Source organism: Poecilia formosa, unplaced genomic scaffold, assembly GCF_000485575.1.
Source record: "Poecilia formosa unplaced genomic scaffold, Poecilia_formosa-5.1.2 Scaffold591, whole genome shotgun sequence".
Lineage (NCBI taxonomy): Eukaryota > Metazoa > Chordata > Actinopteri > Cyprinodontiformes > Poeciliidae > Poecilia > Poecilia formosa.
In genome coordinates this window covers 111,141-131,681 of record NW_006800530.1, presented here as the reverse complement: position 1 = coordinate 131,681, position 20,541 = coordinate 111,141, and the positions used below count along the sequence as shown (strand labels likewise).

General features: G+C 42.6%; 1 protein-coding gene across 3 annotated transcripts in view; it reads left to right on the top strand.

The window, feature by feature from the left end:
* The first annotated feature begins 1,709 nt into the window (after positions 1-1,709).
* arhgap5 (Rho GTPase activating protein 5) overlaps positions 1,710-20,541 on the top strand; it is a 111,140-nt gene continuing 92,308 nt past the window's right edge. The window contains exons 1-2 of one of the 3 annotated variants that reach the window (XM_016665494.1): positions 1,710-1,997; positions 3,904-3,989. The gene's annotated coding sequence lies outside the window, so the exon portion shown is untranslated. Of the gene's footprint in view, positions 1,998-3,903; positions 3,990-4,106; positions 4,127-20,541 lie in introns of those variants that run through there. The other 2 variants (XM_007541131.2, XM_016665495.1) reach the window with 2 other exon arrangements.

The following is a 20,541-nucleotide window of genomic DNA, read 5'->3' as shown; positions in this document are numbered from 1 at the left end:
TAAGGCTGAAACATAAAATATGGAAAAATAAAATTATGTGTTGTGCATACTTTCGTGATGCAGTGTACATCCACAGCAGTGTCTCCAATTAACTCAAGTAAGGAGTTTCCAATGCCATGACATCATCTTGGCTCTCTTAATTGCTTAAAGAGATGGTGATCATTCTGTATGTGAACTTCTGATTGTGAATTTCACATACAGAATGATATTCATTTATAAATAGCTTAATATTTGACATATTATTTCTATCAACATTGGGGCATTTAGCAAATGGAAATCATTTTGGTGGTTGACCAACTGACCTAAAACAAGAGACGGCCTGATTTCATTTCAAACTAGGGATGAACTGATTGTAGTTTTCTGGCCAACCACTATCTTTAAAAAGACCTGCCAATTCGAGTTTTGGCCAACAATTTTTTTGTCTAAATATTTGCTTAAATATAGGGATGAAGATGTTATGTTTGCAACAGTGAATGGATTATTTTTAAGTGTACATGTGCAGGCATGACCTGGTGGGCAGATCTGTCAGTCAGTCCTCTCACAATAGAGGAATAGAAAATAGTGGATGATTTCCAGACCTTTGCGGAGGTAGATAAGATCAGTGGATAAGATCAGTTTCTCATGTAAGTATCCACTGATTGCCGCTTTCCCCAAATTAAGGAAATCAGGCCTGATTTAGCTATACACTCCTACGTCAGGTGTCTTCATGTGTCTTTTTAACCAGAAACTTCTTGTTGCAACTGCATTCTTTGTCAGGCTCATGGCCAGAGGTAGGTGGGATATTTCTAAAAATTGCACTCAAGTAAGAGTAGCACTACTTCAACATATTTTTACTCAAGTAAAAGTACAATGTAGCTGTCCAAAGAATTACTCTAGTACGAGCAAAAGAGTCAAAAAGTTCACTCAAGTACTGAGTAACTAATCAAATTGTTAATCACTTAATATTTAAAAAATTACATTATCAGATGCACCAAAATATAAAGTTACCAAAATGTCAATAATTCATATAAGTAACAAAATCAGGCAAAAGAACATTTCTCCAGATCAATTTCATATAAAATTTATGAAATTTTATCAAAAACTGAATGTGTGTGTCTGTGTCTTTGTTTAAAACATATCTGTCTTTCATCCAGTGATGATAGAAAATCAAGAAATTTTACTCAAGAGTAGCAATGCTTCATTAAAAATTTCTCAAGTAAAAGTAAAAAGTATAGTGTGATAAAAATACTCCTAAAAGTATTTTTAAAGGTACTCAAGTAAATGTAATTTAATAAATGTAATTAGTTTCCCAACTCTGCATATGACTATTCAGAAATTTCAAAGAGATTTCTCTTCGTTCGTAATATGGTATGCGTATTTGTGCAGAGATGAGGCTGCAGTGTACTCATATTTTAACCAAATATTTTTTTTGTCGTACAAGTTTCATTAAATCATAAATAACCAACTCTATAATGAGGTGTTTTACGTTATGAAGTTCCATTTGGGTCCAGTAAGACTAAGTTATCCGGTCTACTTTTATCACTGATAATTTGACTCGCGAACACAGTTTGTTGTATTTGCATACAGGTGAAAAGGCCTTTACATAAATTACCTACAATCTGAATATGACGAGGGAGAGAGGGACAGGTGTGGGTGAACCGGGATGAAAAGGGATGGGCTGATATACGTAGACATACAGGGCGGGGGAGCAGGGAGTGAGTGTGTGTCGCCATTGCCGCTTGGCAGTGCTGTTGGGAGAGAAGGAGGAAGTCCGCAAAGCCAGCTTTCAGTTTTCAGTGGATACTAGCCTAACATGGACAAGAGTAAAATATGGACTTATCGGTTGTAATGACCTAACAGTATTACGCCTCAAATCAAACCTGGCTTTGGAGTTTTTTTTTCGGAGAACCCGACTGCCAACAGAAAAAGGGATATATGTTTTTTTTTAACCTTCGAACGTGGATATGCTTCCTTCTGTTTTCCGTGGTATATGGATCTAGGAGCCACCATGTTATTAGGTGGGTAGGGGAATGTATCTGAAACGACTTTATGAGCTCACCCAGCACTCTCATTTAAGGACGAAAGGTACCCGCACGACTCTAACTTGGAGTGTTCAAGTAAACCAGTGCCAGAACCCGACCTGGTCTGGTAAACTAGCCTAGATTGTGTTTTTTTTACTCGAGCAATCTCCGTCCGGGTTGGTGCTAACGCTAGCTGTTAGCTAACTCACTCTGCTAGGTTAGCAGTGTTCAGCTAACATTGTCAAAGGGGATTAGAGGTGTGTATTTTTCCTCTCTCCTAATCTTTTTAGGGCGAGATCGATATTTTACGACTGTGGCGCAAAACTGCAGGTGTGACTATTGAAGGGAGCACTGTCGCATTATTCCAACTCAGTCTCTTAGTTCCACTTTAATTCCAAAGGAATCCTCTCTAACCTGTTTATTCCTGCTCTGACACTTCTTTCCTCCGGCAAAATCATTGTCATTAAACCCACACATTTACTTTCTTTGTTGCTGTTTAGATAGGCAATCTGAAACATTTCTAAAGAAAGTTTATACACTAATAAAATGAGTTTAACAGACAAATTATACAATTCTAAATTAGTTATTGACTTTGTCTACAAGTTGCAGGGATGGTCTTTATAGATGGTCTACATCTATCAAATTTTTTTTAAAGTAGACATCTTTTTCCTTATTTTGTCATGAGTGGAGTATGTTCACACACAATCTATCTCTCACTAATGAGAAGTTATGATCAAAAATTTGAACTGGAAACAACAAAAAAGCACTGCCATTTATTTTCATTCTGCTGCAGATTGTCAAGGGTAGTTCTGACGCTCTGTTTAATGTAGGGCTGTGTGACAATATCGATTTTGCGATACATATCGATATTTTCTTTCCTAAAAAAATCGATATTCATCCGCAAGTATCGTAACATCCAACTGTCACCTTGCTCACTCACTGCTTGCTTCGCCAGGAGAGTAATTAGGTCATCAGGCTTAGAGTGATTCCTTCAGATGTTAAGTGTCAAGGTTAAAAAGGTATCAAACTATTCAGAGCAGGTACTTGGTGCACTTTATTTACTTTACAAATGCATGTAAGCTACAGTTTGTACTGTTTCAGTTAAAAGAAACATGTTTTCTCACCACTTCTTTGATTCATTTTGTCCAGCTGTTGACTTTAAGTCTTTGTCCATGTCCAACCAGAGCCAGGTATTGTGTAGTTGGTGCTTTTAATTAGTTTTCAGTTAAATTAATTCAGTCCAACTCTATAACAGTCACAAAATGTCACCAAAATCACTCTGTCCCTCTAAAGTCTTTCAGAAAATCGTAAAAGTGTATTGAATTGTATTGTTTACTGAATATCGCAATATATATTGTATTGTGGGCAGAATATCATGTATCATGAGATTATTGTATCACTACAGCCCTAGTTTAATGTATGTTCTGAATGTTAGCAATGTGCCTATGCTCTCACAGGTTTCCTTCAGCCTAACTTTCAGGCCTATCAGTGGAACATTTTCTATAATTCTGAGTTAAGAGTTGCTAACCTAATTCTCAAAGTAATAAGTTATATTGTGGACACTATTTGTGTTGAAAATAGCAATTATTTATCCTGTTGTTTTGAAATAAGTCATGCCTTTAGCTCTCTTAAGTGTTTATGAACAAGGACTCTGAATAATTTGATTATATTCAATGTCATCTCTTTTAGTCTGCCTGTGACATTTGTCTCAGGATTTTTCACCTAATTTGGTATCGTTTAAAACAGTTTGTTAGGTTTTGTTGTACCCAATGAACTGACATTCATTCAGAGGGTTTTATAGTTTAAAGTAGGGCTGTTGTAAAAGAATATTTTAGTAATCGAGTCCTCTATAGAATATTTTCACGATTGTCCAAGGAATAGGATCTCTCTCTGTCTCTCTTAGCGCCATTCCTACTGTTCAGTCCAAAACCATGATGACGCGATTTTGACGCCACCAATGCTGTCGTAGTCCAACCATCACACCGCAAGGTTCAACAGTCCTTATTTCTCCCCAAGCCCTCACAAAAAGTCCCACAATTCAACACCATGCTGCTAGCACTTCACAACAACTCATAGGCGGAAGTAAGAGCACTGCCCACCACAAATAATGATCCGGCTGGAACACGGTGCGTTACATACTAAAATTAATTTAAAACGGTGCGCTTCGTTAAAATTTAATTTAACGAAGCTTCAATGCAGATAAATTTTCCTCGAGGAATTTTAATAATCGAGGTACTCAACTCATTCAAGGAATTGTTTCAGCCCTAGTTCAACCCTCTGATGCGTAAGCGGGTCCTTTTGGACCCGGTGAGGTCATCTTTTTGCAATATCTTTGCAATGAAACGTTTTCATCACTTCATATTGCAGGTATTTCTCAAGAAACATGTTATTGATATCATGCAATTCAAATTTTTAATTTACCTTTTATACATTTTAAGAAATGGCATGTTTTATATTGCCTCCCCATTCTTCCATGAGTGGGTCCAAAATGACCTGCATTTATTTCCTATGGAATTTAATGGGAATCTTTGTTTCTTACCAACTGTGACTATCAGGAAAACATTTTTTGTGAACCAAATGCACTGAGACCTAACTGTCACCCCTGAATAATGTTTTACACAGCAATAGCTCTTACATATAAGTATTATCTTTATTTTTACCTCACAAATGTGTGTGTGTGTGTGTGTGTGTGTGTGTGTGTGTGTGTGTGTGTGTGTGTGTCAGTCATGAGTACTGTGACAGCGTTATTGTCACGAATCAACATATTATCTTTCTTCAAAGTTAGCTAATACTAGTTATCTAACCAACTAGCTAACATTGCCATGTATACTAACTATATTGTGCATGTGTATTATTTGTGTGTGCATGTCTGTGTGTGTGACTGAAACCCTGGATAAGAAAACCAAGTGAGAGAATGTGTTGAATGACATGCAAAACCTGTTGATCAATGTGTTCAAGGTTTGTTCTTTTACCAACTCAATAATTATTCATAGCTATATAAATAAATGCATAAATAAATTAGCTGGAAAAGTATAGAGTGCTTTTTCCTGGTCAGGGAGGGTGTCCTGCCCCAAGTAGAGGAGTTCAAGTGTCTTGTGATCTTGTTCACGTATGAGGGAAAAATAGAGCAGGAGATCAACAGGAGGATTGGCGCAGCGTTTGCAGTGAAGCAGGCGCTGTACTGGTCTGTCGAGGTGAAGAGAGAGCCGAGCCAAAAAGCGAAGCTCTTGATCTGCCGGACGATCCACGTTCCTACCCTCATGAGCTTTGGGTCATGTCCGAAAGAACGAGGTACAAGCGGACAAAATAAGTTTTCCCCATAGGGTGTCTGGGCTCTCCCTTAGAGATAGGGTGAGAAGGTCAGATATCCAGGAGGGACTCAGAGTAGAGCCACTGCTCCTTTACGTCAAGAGGAGCATCTGGTTAGGATGCCTTCTGGACTTCTCTCTGGTGAGATGTTCTGAGGATGTCCCACCGGGAGGAGACCCATGGAAGACCCAGGACACGCTGGAGGGACTATGTTTCTTAGCTGGCCTGGGAACGCCTTGGGATTTCCCATGGAGAAGTTGGAACAAGTAGCTGGGGAGAGGGAGGTCTGGGCCTCCTTACTTAGGCTGCCCCCCGCCCCCCCGACCTTACCCCGGATAAACCGCAGATGGATGGATGGATGGATAGATAAATGCACATTCATACACACACTCACACGTGTGATACACACAGCATAATAGAATACAGACAGTAATGTTAGTGTAAGACTCGTGGGTGACCAGTTATTGTGATTCTCCTTTGTAGAATAGTCCACAGAAATAATTGAGCTCTTTCTCAGTGTCGAAAAATGAAAAAGTGAAAAATGAAAATATTTCAAACATTAAATAATTATTGTGGGAAATAAAACACAGTAGAACGTATTATACAAAACATAATTTTGAATCAAAATGACAAAAGTAGCAAAAAACCACATTAATTTAAATATGGGTCCAAAAAGACCCACTCACGGAAGACTGTATAGTCAGTCACTCACGCATTCAGAGGGTTAAAGCAGAGATTGTCAGGGGCCACTGTCCTGTTTTAAGGGTTTCCCTGTTACTGCATGCCTGTCTTAAATAAATGGATGATTAACAGGATTCTGCATCAATAGGAGGCATGTTAAGGAGGTAGTACTCACTTAAATCAGGTGTGTAACAGAGGCACATCTAAAACATGCAGGACTATTGGCCTTGCTTACTTTCAAAGCAAGTGGAAATTTATAACAGTTAGTGATTATGTAATGTTGACTCAGTTAAATCCAATAAGTGAAACTTATACAAGGTTCCCCTCTGAAATTTTGATAAAGTTGGTGGTGGGACCGTCCACCATGTTTTTGAGTAAAAACTAGCGGGTGCACTGATTTATTGGCCAACCTATTTATTGGTGCTGGTTTCCTTAATTTTGGGAGATCTGTGATCGGCCGAATTTTACATATGAAGCCGATCTTACGCAGCTTGGCAAATGTGTAAGAATCAATTACTGTCCTCTTCTGCTCTCCTGTGAGACAGGTTTGACTGACAGACCGGCCAACCAAGTTATGTCTGCACATTTACAATTAACAATAGTGACCCAACTGCTGCCAACTCAACAACTTTCTTGCTATATTGAGCAACATTTCAGACAAAAATAATTGTTATTGGGCAAAATCGGAATCAGCAGGTTAAGCTTTTTAAAAGATCGGCAATTGGCCAGGAAACTGCAATCGGTGCACCTCTAATAAAAACATGGTGGACTTTAGAACTGGGGTGATGTGTTCTATCTTTCTGGTTTTAGTGAGAACATGAGCAGCAGAATTCTAGTTTTCCACTAGCCCACTTCTATCTGGTACGGTCTTGGTCCACCTCGGCTAGATTCGTTTTCCATTAGCAAATCCTACGTGCCCAGCTGTTCTCAGATTTCAGTACCTGCTTCAGGGCTAGTACTAGCAGGACCAATCTACGTATGACAACAAAACGATTTAATTGACAGCTGACTTCTTTTTGCTGATTTGCTTGTGATTTACATCACTGAAAACTCCAAAACAACTTTAAAGTTTAGCTGTCTGCTATCAGACATCTGCTTAGTACGGAGGAACAGATGAGTTTAATCACGATCAGCACCAGGATCACATACGATAAGTTTTGCAGCAGAATGATCTTGATTTAGCAGCTCTGATAGCAGCTCAATACAGTAATAAAGAAGAGAGAAATGGAGCAGCTGGTCAGCTTTCTGACAGGCTGTACTTTTGTGTTGACATTGTGAAACACCCAAAGTACACATTATCAGCTTATGATATTAATTTTAGTTTTCCTTTGGATTAAGTTTTTTTCTTTTTACATTTTTTGACTGCGTTACATAAACCCAGAAGTTTGCACTTTTAAAAAATAAAGTGCCAGAATGTAATTATATTAACATGCTGCAAAATAATAACTGATCTGAGGCTTTATTGTTGTTTGGGCCAGTAATAAATTTCTATTACACAAAATTAAATATCTGGGTTTATTTGAGTTCAGAACTACAACCTTGAGGTTCTCCTTTGCTGAGTGTTGCTGCAGACATCAGCGGAGAACTGAATGCAGTTGTTGCCGCTCACGACCAGCGCTCAACAGTGAGGAACAGACCATATAAAGGGAAAAGCTCACTACCTGAACCACACCGAGGTTGGCTGCGACTGTACCGGTTAGAGGCTGTCTAGTGCAAAAGTGCTTTTTATGTGGCTCTGAAGGTTCAGGTCAGAATGCATCACTACTACCAGATTTCATGCCTGATCTCTAGTTTCTAGCTGTAATAACTGAAGCTGTACACTGACTCCAAATCGTTACACTTTAGGTCCAAGATAACTTTAATTTTGTTTCTGTTCAGTTGGAGAAAGTTGTGGCACATCCACACATTTTTCTGTTCTAAACATCTGCTCAGAGTAGGGATGGTCCAATCATGCTTTTTTACTCCCGATTCCGATCACCCATGAGGGCCGATCATTGCGGATCACCTGGATTGGCTGTTAATTTTTCGCTTTGTGTACGAATGCTCCTAAGTGATCTGACAAAGTGGAAAAATGATCAGGTAATAAATTCACCCAGTTTTTTAGACAAAACATGCAAAATACTTGCAGGCACAATACAGCAGCTATTCAGTCAAAAGGACAACTGAAAAACCTGCAATCAGTAAAATACACTGAACAAAAATATAAACACCCAATGTAAAGAGTTTTATGAATATTTGTGTTACACAATGTATAGAGAAACTCAAAATATACTTCCAGTAATTACTGATCTTCAAAACAGCTGTGGATCGACAGTCCTTTGAACATGATATGGGTCAGGTTGAGGAATTGGATTTTGTCAAGTTGGCTTCTCCTAGGCAGTTACGGACAGTCTGAGGTGTGATGTGTCTGTTGTGCAGACAGATAGTCTCATCAACTGTGTGTGTCACTGGTCTTAGCCGATGCCGCAGATGGATGAGCTGGATGTGGAGTTCTTGTGCTGGAGTGGTCACACGTGGCTGACGAGGATGAGGTCAGTTTGCAGTAGTGCCCGTCTGTTGGAAACAAACTCTTAAATGGCCTATAGTCCNCACTGATCCTCATCCCGGCTGCTTCACACTCGGCTGCGAACCGCTCCAGCGAGAGCTGCAGATCATGACCTGATGAAGCCAGCAGAGCCACATCATCTGCAAAAAGCAGAGATGTGATCCTAAGGCCACCAAAAAGTAACCCGTCAACACCTCGGCTGCGCCTAGAAATTCTGTCCATGAAAGTAATGAACAGAATCGGTGACAAAAGGCAGCCCTGGTGTAGTCCAACTCTCACCGGAAACAAGCCCCGACTTACTGGTGGCAATACGGCAATGTAGTTATAATAGCTAATCAGGGTTTCCCCCAGTGTATTATAGGCCTGGTGACCTACCAGGCCTATAATACACTGGCACCGCCTCCAGGCTAAGTCTTTCTTGTTTAAAAATAAATAAAAATCGCTTTTTTGTTTTTTTGAAGCCAAATTGCAAGAGTCTCTGTTGCTCTGAGTGTTTCACTGGCAGAGCAGATTTATTCCTAAAAGATAGGTTTATAATTGATGCATTTAAAGCCAGACCAATCACACCGCTGCGCCTCTGCGCTTTGCCTCGAACGCTGTAGCACCCGGATTAAGTTTACCTCAGCGCGGATCGCGCGTGCCTCCTTTCATCCAAACTGGACATAGGTTGACCTCTATGGATATTTACATCAACCCACTGTGAGAAATTATGTTTCTTTCCAGAGTTTTTGATCAAGGTAGGAGTTTAAACCCCACTTTGGTTAGCTCTGGTTGTGCAGCTCTACATGAACCGCAGGAATAATTTGTAGTCGCTTTCAGAGGTCCGTTGAGGAGCGGTGAGAATGATTACTTGTGGACCAAGAATTTTGTGTGACTTTTCTATCTCAACACACTGCCCAGCGCCTGGCTCTGTCTGTGCTGATAAAGTTTATGTATGTGTTCTCGGTTGGACAGAGCGTTAGTGGTTAATGAACCAGCTCTAAGCTCATCATGCAGGTTCAGCCTGGTGAGGAGTTTTCGCGTTCTCCTCGCTGTCACTCATCAAGCTGATTTCATATTATTCTATTATTATTTTTATTATTATTTTTCCGGTTACATGATGCATCAAACCATATCAAATGCTTTGTCCACTTAGTCAGCCAGAGTTAATGTGCGCGGCCATGCGAAGATCCGAGAAACACGTCCCATAAACATGACCAACCAAAATAGTTTCTGTGTCCCCTTGTTAAAACCTCAACAGACATGAAATGGAAGAGCTACTAAAGCCACATTAGCAGCATTTAATTAAATCTCCCGTGTGTTACGCATCTCTGCGCAGTGCACCGGATTTAACTCATCATGCAGGGCCGGTCCAAGGCTGTCTGAGGCCTTGGACCGGCCCTTGACTTAGGGGCCCCTTTTGTTACTAAAAACATCAGCACCACTAAATGCTTCTGTGTTAGGTTTAATCTGGGAGAAGGGAATAGTTTAATTGGCCAACCTAAAAACAATCAGTTATAACTGCAGTTTAGTAATTAGTATTTGTGGACAAACAGAGCTCAAACTCAGATTAAACTCACAGCATCATATTGTTGCTGTGGTAAAAAAAACAATCTAACTATGAATATTGTTTTTTGAACTTTTACAAAGTAAACTTGCCAGCTTCTTAAAATCTTACATTTAAATGTTAAACAATTTAAAATATTTTAATTAGTGTATGCTGAAACCATTTTATTCAAATTTAGCAGCATTGATAATCTCAATAAACAAACGTTATATTTATCTGTGGTCTGTGTTAAAATATTAGCATTTATGGGCTCCTGAAGCCCTTGGGGGCCTGATGAAACCACTGACTTAATTTGGATTAACCAGAAGTGCAAATAATTGATATTCATTTTAATTATATTTTTTGATTTGTTGTTTTTAAGACTAGTTGTGGATTTAAATAGCATTTCACTGGCAATGTTTTCCCGTAACATATAATTACCCAGTAATATTTTTACATTTCCTGTCTACTTAACATCTTTTAATACAAAAACACGGTGGACCGCCTCGGCGCCCCGACCACCGGGCTTTTCAAGTTTTCTGGGAGAAACCCTGCTAATATTATTTTCTGTTATAACCTGAGCTGGTGGAGCATATAGATAGAAATAAGATGGGTCCTATGATTGAGCCTTGGGGTACCCCACATGTGACTTCTGTCCGCTTCAATGAGAAGTTACCTATTTAAACAAAGAAATCCCTGTTCTTTATGTAAGATTCAAAAAAAGTTTAGTACTGGACCAGAGAGTCCTACACAACTCTCCAGTCATTTCAATAATATGTCATAGTCAACAGTGTCAAAAGCTGCACTGAGGTCCAACAGAATCAGTCCTGTGTTGTTTTTTTGTTGTTTTTTTGCAGTCTGCGTTTATGTGGATATCATCGAACAATTTGAAGAAGGCAGTCTCAGTACTGTGGTGAGCATGGAAACCAGAAACTTTGCAAAAAAGAGTAGACATTAAGCAAGCATTGTTACTTTACCTCCTCCTCTTCTGCAAGCCTCATCCATGGGAGGATCTCCTCCTGTGGATCACATGGGTAGGCTTTGCTTACCTGTCTTTATTATTTAGTATAATTTGTAAAATAAATAAATAAATAAATAAAAACAATAATAATAAAAATAAAAAGCGGATTAGATCCGCTGTTTTAGTGGGCCATGTGCATTGCATGTGTTTAAGTTTGTGCTGGTTTTGTGCGACACACACATGATCCATGAAACGTGTTGGAGATGTTGATGTGCTATTGTGGGTCAGGTGCAGTGATAGTACCGTGGCTACCCTTCAATAATATCCTGCAGGTACCCCTGCTGGTGGAACCCTTGCTATTTATAGTTCAATTACACATATTCACATATTTCAGACGTGTAGATCTAAATGGTAATAATCATGTTTCACTGTAATTGAAAACCACAAATTCTGAACTTTGTTTAAGTTTTAAATGGTACCTGAGATGCTAACATTTGGCTGTGACTAGGGGCGTACTGATTTTACTGGCACTGATTTCCATAATTTTGGGAGATCTGTGATTGGCTGATACTTGCATGTGAAGCCGATAGGGCTGAAACGATGCGCATCGTGATATTACATAGCTGGTAGATGTGTTTTTGTGTGTGATGAATGCAGGTGTCAAATCCTGTCGCTATTATTGCAGAACATACGAGCTATAAAAGTCTGGGCAAGGTGAGAGTTCATCTATTAAACTGACTTAAGATGAATACATAAACCAAAAGCTGGAGTATAGATAATTTTTATAAGTGTATTTGTGACCCTGCCTCTTTATTATTAAATTGAATACAATTTCAGATTTTGTATAAAGTTTCTTCAGGTTAATTTAGAAAGTGAGCTATTATTGTTACAAGTTAATTTTCTAAACTACAGAAAAGTTGTTAGGGAAGCTCAAAGGTGAAAAATTTAACTGATGTTGATATGTGATAGTAATACTGCTATTTTAGATTTACCAATGTTTTATTTTATCTTTTCTTATCCGATTACTCAATTAAGCGTAAGAATAATTGATAGATTACTCCATTACTAAAATATTCGTTAACAACAGCCACAGAAGCCGATCTTATCCTCTGATCTTATCTACCTCAGCAAAGGTCTAAAAATCACCCACTGTTCTCTTCTGCTCTCTCGTGAGAGAAGCTTGACTGACAGATTTGCCCACCAGGTCATATCTACATGTTCAAAGTTAACAATAGTCACCCCACTCTTGACAACTCAGCGACTTATTTTGCTGTATTTAGTGATATTTCAGACAAAAGAAATTGTTTGTAAGAGCAATATTCTGCTGCCCTTCCATGGAAGCATGCAGCATCCAGACGAACATTAAAACACTTTTCCCGTTTTAATTTAAAAGTTGTGTCAATGATGCTGCTTTGACACGACATCACTGACAAAACATATGTATAAAAACCTTCAATAGGACATACAATATTAGAAAACCAGACACCTATGACTTGAAAAGTGAATCACGGCAACAAGGACGTTAGCCGCTGTAACGCTGAATTGATTGTGTGGTGAAGCTGCCAGTAGCAGGAGGTGCACCAAGAAGCTAACAGAAACACTGAAGAGAAGTAGAGCTGCTATCGATACAGTTGCAGCCAAGCATGTTTTAATGCTACACACTACATTTTAGCAAGCAGTTCAGAGTCTAAAGTGGTATTGTTGTGCATTTTAAGGTGCAACTTTTACCTTCGAGCAAACGCCCCCAAAGGAATCGCAGTGCCCCCCTTTTGTAAATTTTTTTTGCCAGCGCTCCCTGCTGTCTCCTGAGCGTGCCCGTTGAGAAACGTTATCTTTGGGTGTTTTCACATCTGATAGTCCCCTAGACCTGGTTTAATTGGGGACCAAAATTACATTTGTTACATTTTCAGCTGCTGTGGTTCTTATTCACACTGCACTGAGTCAGACTATCCAAACTAACTGAAAAAACTGTTCCCCTCCTCACCTGTGGTGCCCTGTGTCATAATGGGTCTAATGCAGTGGTTCTTAAACTGGATTCGATCGAACCCCTGGGGTTCGATGAGTCGGTCTCAGGGGTTCGGTGGAGCCTCTGCCGCGGAGGTAAAGACACACTGTGTAAAGTCATGATGACTCTCCCCGCTTTGCCATCACTTGCTGCAGAGGATCACGTTACATTGCTGAGCCAATCGCTGAACAGAGGATCACGTTACATTGCTGAGCCAATCAGCGCTGCTGCAGAGGATCACGTTACATTGCTTAGCCAATCAGAGCTGCGGAGGAGCACTGATTGAAGGAGTTCCACTGTCAGCATGGATTTGAACTTGTGTCTTTAATTACTTTAGCAAAGCTCACTGTTTTTACCAAATTCTGTAGCTTTCGGTGTACTTCTAAATCTGCTCCTTAGTCGCATCTTTTCGGGGTTGGTAACGCCGAGGTGGAGGTAACGCAGCTAATATAATTACATTACTAAATCAGAATACCGCAAAGTATTTTGTCTGTCGGCGCGGGGGTGGGGGGATAAGAAGGGTTCAGTGAATGCGCATATGAAACTGGGGGGTTCGGTACCTCAAGGTTAAGAATCANCGATGAGTCGGTCTCAGGGGTTCGGTGGAGCCTCTGCCGCGGAGGTAAAGACACACTGTGTAAAGTCGTGATGACTCTCCCCGCTTTGCCATCACTTTCTGCAGAGGATCACGTTACATTGATGAGCCAATCAGCGCTCCTGCAGAGGATCACGTTACATTGCTGAGCCAATTGCTGAGCAGAGGATCACGTTACATTGCTGAGCCAATCAGCGCTGCTGCAGAGGATCACGTTACATTGCTTAGCCAATTGCTGAGCAGAGGATCACGTTACATTGCTTAGCCAATAAGAGCTGCGGAGGAGCACTGATTGAAGGAGTTCCACTATCAGCATGGATTTGAACTTGTGTCTTTAATTACTTTAGCAAAGCTCACTGTTTTTACCTAATTCTGGAGCTTTCGGTGTACTTCTAAATCTTTTTCGGGGTTGGTACTGCCTCTAGTGGCGTGGGGGTGGTAACGCAGCTAATATAATTGCATTACTAAATCAGAATACCGCAAAGTATTTTGTATGTCGGCGCGGGGGTGGGGGGATAAGAAGGGTTCAGTGAATGCGCATATGAAACTGGGGGGTTCGGTACCTCAAAAAAGGTTAAGAATCACTGGTCTAATGTTTTTTGCCCACATGCAGAAACACTCACAGAGAGATGGAAGTAAAAGATGTTTATTGCAAAAATCAAACAAAGAAACATGGCTAGGGGGGTCAGCGGGTCGGAGTCCAGGTGCATCTGCACACAAGGGAAGACAGAGGTTAATGGTTTCACAGGGGATGAGAAGGGAGTCAACGAATGGCTGTGAGCTCTGTTCTTACTTGAAAAGCAAGTGGAGGACGATGGGCGGAGGGACGTGGTTCCAGATGAAGGGGAAAGCTGATGTTGGCTGGCTGGAGATTAACCCGACGTTGGAGGGTGGGCAGGTCAGATTTGTCACCACGGAAGAGCAGCGAGGCGTCACAAAAGGTTTCTTCAGGGCTGGTGGACTTGAGGAAACAGACTCCAAAGGTCTCAAAGGATTCCTGAGGAAGAGCCACAAGAAACAGGGTGAGGGCCTGAACAAACTCGGATCAAAAAACAAGACGTCTCTAGACTAAACACACTGAGGAGCTAGAGTACCAAAACTGGCAAACACTCTGGCAAGGAAGTGTTGGCTGTTTTCTGCTTATATACTCCTCTGGATAATTCCTCTCAGGTGTGGATAGTTGAGCCTGCAGGCACGCCCTCTCCAGCAGAGTGGTCCAATGGCTCCCTCTGGTGGTCTGCCGAAGAACTGAAAAGGAAGCCAAACTAATCCCCACACCCTGAAACCCAACATTACCGCCCTCCTCAACGACCGCCACCTGGCGGTCCAGAAGAGCCAGGGGACTGGGAAGAACAAAAATCAGAAATAAGGGACGGATCCAAAATAAATGAGCCTGGCACCCATAAACGGTCCTCAGGACCATAGCCCTCCCAGTCCACCAGGTATTGCCAACCCCGCCCACGCCTCCGAGAGTCAACAATCCGGCGGACCGAGTAAGCCGGGTGACCATCAATGTCCAGGGGTCAGGGGGCCCAGCTGGGGGGCACAAGGGGCTGGAATGGACTGGTTTAACCTGAGAAACATGAAACGTGGGGTGGACACGAAGTGAGGATGGCAGTCGCAGACGAACCGCTGATGGGCCAACAATGTGCCCAATGAAACGAGGGGACAACTTTTTGGACATTGATTTCAAGGGGATGTCTCTTGTGGAAAGCCAAACCTTCTGACCAGGAACAAACGTATGGGCAGCCCTCCTCTTACGGTCAGCCCAACGACGATTTTGTTCAGCGGTGCGGTTCAGGGCGGTGATGGTCCTGTTCCAGATGACCCTACACCGTCGAATGTGGTGCTGGACTGAGGTGACCGAGATGTCCTTTTCGTCAGCCGGGAACAGTGGGGGTTGATAACCTAATGAGACCTGGAAAGGGGACAACCCAGTGGCAGAGGACACGTGGGAGTTATGTGCATACTCCACCCAGGGGAGGTAAGTGCTCCAGTCGGCCGGATTGGTGGCGGTCAGACATCTGAGGGTGGTCTCCAAATCCTGGTTAAGTCGTTCGACTTGACCATTTGACTGTGAGTGATAACCAGAGGTGAGTGACACCTTTGCTTCAAGAGCCCAACAAAAATTTCTCCAAACTTGAGCAGTGAACTGTGGCCCTCGGTCAGAGAGGATGTCCAGAGGTATACCATGTAATCTAAACAAATGCTTAACTAGGAGTTGAGCTGTTTGAAAGGCTGAAGGAAGTTTTCTCAGAGCCACTAAGTGGCAAGCTTTAGAAAATCGATCACTAATGGTCAAAATAGTGGTCATACCTTTGGAAACAGGCAGTCCGGTGATGAAATTGACAGCTATATGCTACCAGGGCCATTTGGGAGTTGGTAAGGGTTGAAGAAGTCCTGAGGGAGGCTGATGGGAGGACTTATTCCGAGCACAAATGGGACAGGCTAAGACATAATCTTTAACGTCCTTTTGGACGGACGGCCACCAAAAATGGCGATTAACTAGAGCTACGGTTCTGCTGATGCCTGGATGAGCAGAAAACTTCGAGGAGTGTAACCAACTGATGACACGGGCACGCATAGCTGTAGGTACGTACATCTTGTTGGATGGGCCGGTCCCTGGATCAGGCTCAGACTGTTGTGCTTGTTTAACAAGATCTTCGATCTCCCAGGTTGCCGTAGCAACCGAACAGCTAGGAGGTAGAATGGGGGCTGGCTCCTTCTCAGAGTCGTCTGGAGAGAAAAGTCTGGATGGGGTATCTGGCTTCACGTTGCGGGATCCTGGGCGGAAAGAAATGGATAAGTTAAACTGAGAGAAGAATAAAGACCAACGTGACTGTCGAGGATTGAGTCTTTTAGCTGACTGGAGGTAAGCTAGATTTTTATGGTCCGTCCAAACCACGATGGGGAGAATAGCACCCTCGAGCCAATGTCGCCACTCCTCTAATGCTAATTTGATAGCAAGTAGTTCACGATCCCCAACATCATAATTTCTCTCTGCTGGGGACAGTCTGCGGGAGAAATAGGCACACGGATGAGTCTTGTGATCACTTTCTGAGAGCTGAGAGAGAACGGCTCCTACTCCTGAATCTGAAGCATCCACGTCGACAATGAACTGTTTGGTGGGGTCAGGCTGGATGAGAACAGGCGCGTTGGCAAAAAGGCTTTTTAACCTGGAAAAGGCTTCATTAGCTGCAGGGGTCCAGCTGAATGGAGTCTTGGTTGAGTTTAGAGCAGTTAAGGGTTGGGCAGTTTGGCTATAATTACGAATAAAACGTTGGTAGAAATTGGCGAACCCAAGAAATCTTTGGAGTTGTTTTCGGGTTGTAGGAGTGGGCCATTCTAAAACTGCCTTGACTTTTTCCTCCGCTGGTCTGACCTGTCAACCCTCTAGGATGAAACCCAGGAAGGAGACTGATGGTTGGTGAAACTCGCATTTCTCCACTTTTACAAACAACTTATTTTCCAGGAGGCGCTGCAACACCAGACGGACATGGTTCCTGTGCTCAAGTAAGTTCTTGGAAAAAATCAAAATGTCATCGAGATAGACAAACACGAACACATTCAGAAAGTCCCTTAGGACATCATTAACGAGAGCCTGAAAGCACGCTGGTGCGTTAGTTAAACCGAAGGGCATCACTAAATACTCAAAATGGCCTAATGGAGTCTTAAAGGCCGTCTTCCACTCATCCCCTTCTCTGATGCAGAGTAAGTGGTAGGCGTTCCTAAAATCTAGTTTTGTGAACTCCTTGGCCCCTTGAACTGGCTCAAAGGCAGAGGAGAGGAGTGGCAGAGGGTATTTGTTCTTAACAGTGATTTGGTTCAGCCCTCTGAAGTCAATGCAAGGTCTTAAAGAGCCGTCTTTCTTCCCTACAAAGAAAAAACCAGCCCCTAAAGGGGAGGAGGAATGGCGGATAATGCCAGCTGCTAATGACTCCTGTATATATTTCTCCATGGTCTCCCTTTCAGGTTTGGAGATGTTGTAGAGTCGACTGTTGGGCAAAGGAGCCNCCGTCTTTCTTCCCTACAAAGAAAAAACCAGCCCCTAAAGGGGAGGAGGAATGGCGGATAATGCCAGCTGCTAATGACTCCTGTATATATTTCTCCATGGTCTCCCTTTCAGGTTTGGAGATGTTGTAGAGTCGACTGTTGGGCAAAGGAGCCCCGGGTAGCAGATCTATTGTACAGTCATATGGTCTGTGGGGAGGCAGGGACGAGGCTTTAGATTTACTGAATATTTGAGCCAAGTCGTGATATTCAGCAGGCACTGAAGTGAGATCTGGTGGATCGGCCTCATCATTGTCTGCTGGTGGTGGGCCTGGCGGGACGGCAGAGCAGAGACAAGATGAATGGCAGGTTAAAGACCACGATTCAATGTATCAACTTACCCAATTTATATTGGGGTTGTGCTGTTGCAACCATTCGAAACCCAAAATCAACGGGGTACTTGCAGTTGGAAAAACATAGAATGAGATACACTCATTATGGTTGCCAGAAACGGTTAGTGGGATGGGTTGGGTCTGGTGAGTAATCTGTGGCAGCATCTTGCCATCAAGGGCTAGAACACGAAGGGGGGCTGGGAGAGGGACTGTCTGAATTCCCATCTGCTGCACAAAACATGAATCCAACCGATTACGTTCACATCCAGAGTCTAGCAAGGCGGAGACCGAATTGGAAGAAAAGAGAAGAGGTAAGAGAAGCAGGTAACAGTAGACGAGGTGAATTTGTGGTTATTTGATGGTCCGCCAGCTCCCTCGCCCTTACTGGCGGACATTGGTTTTTAACAGCAGGGGATAGACGGAGACGAAATGACCAGCTTCGCCACAGTAGAGACACAACTTAGAGCGCATTAAGCGCTGCCTCTCTTCTTGAGACAATTTTGTGTGTCCAATTTGCATGGTTTCGGGGCTGGAAAAATTCGGTGAGGGCTCAGCCGGGATGGTGCGGCTAACAACGGGAAGAGGTCTGGGTGGAGGATTTCTATTGCCTCTTTCTTTAATTCGGGCTCGAATCCTATTATCTAAGCGTATTGACAGTTTTATTAAGTCCTCCGAAGATTCGGGTTCATGTAGTGTTGCTATTTCGTCCTTAATGGGATTGTTTAAAGCGTTTAGGTATGCACTTTTGAGCGCTTTTATGTGTTCGCATCCATCTGAATAATATGTAGTTGCGACCCTGATTCCATCATGTAAAATTTCCTCAAATGAAACAGTCTTTTTAAAACTTAATTCATCCTTTAACTCTCTTTGTCTCTTTATTGAAGAATTTTGTTAAATATTTAAACCAGTTTTCTGTGCCATGCCCTGCTCAAAGGCGTGACACAAAAATGGGAGGCAGACAAGCAAATCTGCACAAACAATAATTTATTCATACAAAAAATATATAGCTCTTGGAGGACTACACAGCCAATCTGAGAGGAGCATGAACCAATGNTGCTGCCCATTCCGGTCTGATCCAGAGGTCAAGCAAGCAGGCCAGTGACTGGCTGGCCGGGCTTTTATCATCAGCCCGGTGTGTTCAATTAGCAGCCCATCCATCTCCTTCCTGAAAAGAGGAAAAATAGAGGCCCCTACTGACATGTTTGGTCACCTGACTCTGGTGCAGGACAATTACAAACGCAACACAAGCAAAGGTAAGTCTGAAGTTTATTTTCGACCAGCAGCTGGGACAGACAGGTGAACGGACGGCAACAGGCAGGAGGTGAGGACCCATCGGGGATTCGCTCTGGTGGGAAAAGGTGAGTTATGAACACGTCGTCTGAATGGGAGCTCAATGTGCAACAGAGAAGAGGCAGATCTTACTGTTGGTGGAGATGAGTTGGTCCTGGGGGGGAACCGGTATATCCACTGAGATTGAGAGACCGTTGGAGGGTGGACAGGCAGGCGAGCGCATTGATCCGGGAGCAATCCAGCAGCGAAGGTGGGCGGATAGGACGGAGCCAGGCAGGAGACGGGAAACGGCTATCAGCATGAGCTGATGGGAACCGGGCGGGAAACAGAACCAGAAAAGGGTTTTCTCGGACCAGGAACGAGGACTCGCTGGATACGTAGAACCATCTGGCATCTGCCACCAGAATCCAGCTCCTATTTAACCGCTCCTCCTGATAGGATGATGAGCTCCAGCTGGCTACACCTGTCTGACACACCCTGCAGGAGAGAAGATAGGAGACACACACACTCACAGCACTCATCTCAGTGGATATGACACCTACTGGACTGGAGGGGATCGTCACCCCCTTCCCACATAAAAATGGAGTACCCACTAGGACTCCAAAAGCACACCTGACGTTCATCGATGCTTTTCATTTTCTCCTGAGAAGAGGTCAACTTTCCCATAGCCATTTCCACCCCCACATACAAACGCCGTCTAAAACCATTGACGTAGTCGATTAAATTACTCGGAGGTTGTGAAGGTCCCACAGCATCATGCAACAATTTAAGCGGCCCATGCACTGCACGTCCAAAAACAAGCTTGTTTTGACTAAAACTAATGCTCTCCTGCACCATCATCAGGTCACTGCGAGAAACAGACAAAAGGGGACATCTACAGAGAAAATCACACTTTCCTTTGCTAGAAATAACAGGTTATGAGGACCAAACAGAGGAAGAGGACAGAGTTGGCTGTAGGAGCTGCTGATGTTTTGCTGCTGCTGCCTTCAGTTTCGTGAATGAAACAATGAATGACATTTACCTCTGGTTGGACTGTGTGATCTGTTAAGAACTTCTATAGCTATGTGTCCGGCTGTTGACGAATAAACATTTCGTTCGGTGTTGTAGAGGTTTCACATTCGGTACCGGTGTTCTAGCTCCAATAGCATTTCCAGTACTAATAGCTCCATTAGCGCTGCTTGTCTTTGACATTTCTCCCAGCATCTATAGCGCTGTATCTGGTTCGGCATCAGCTGTGCTTTATAGAGT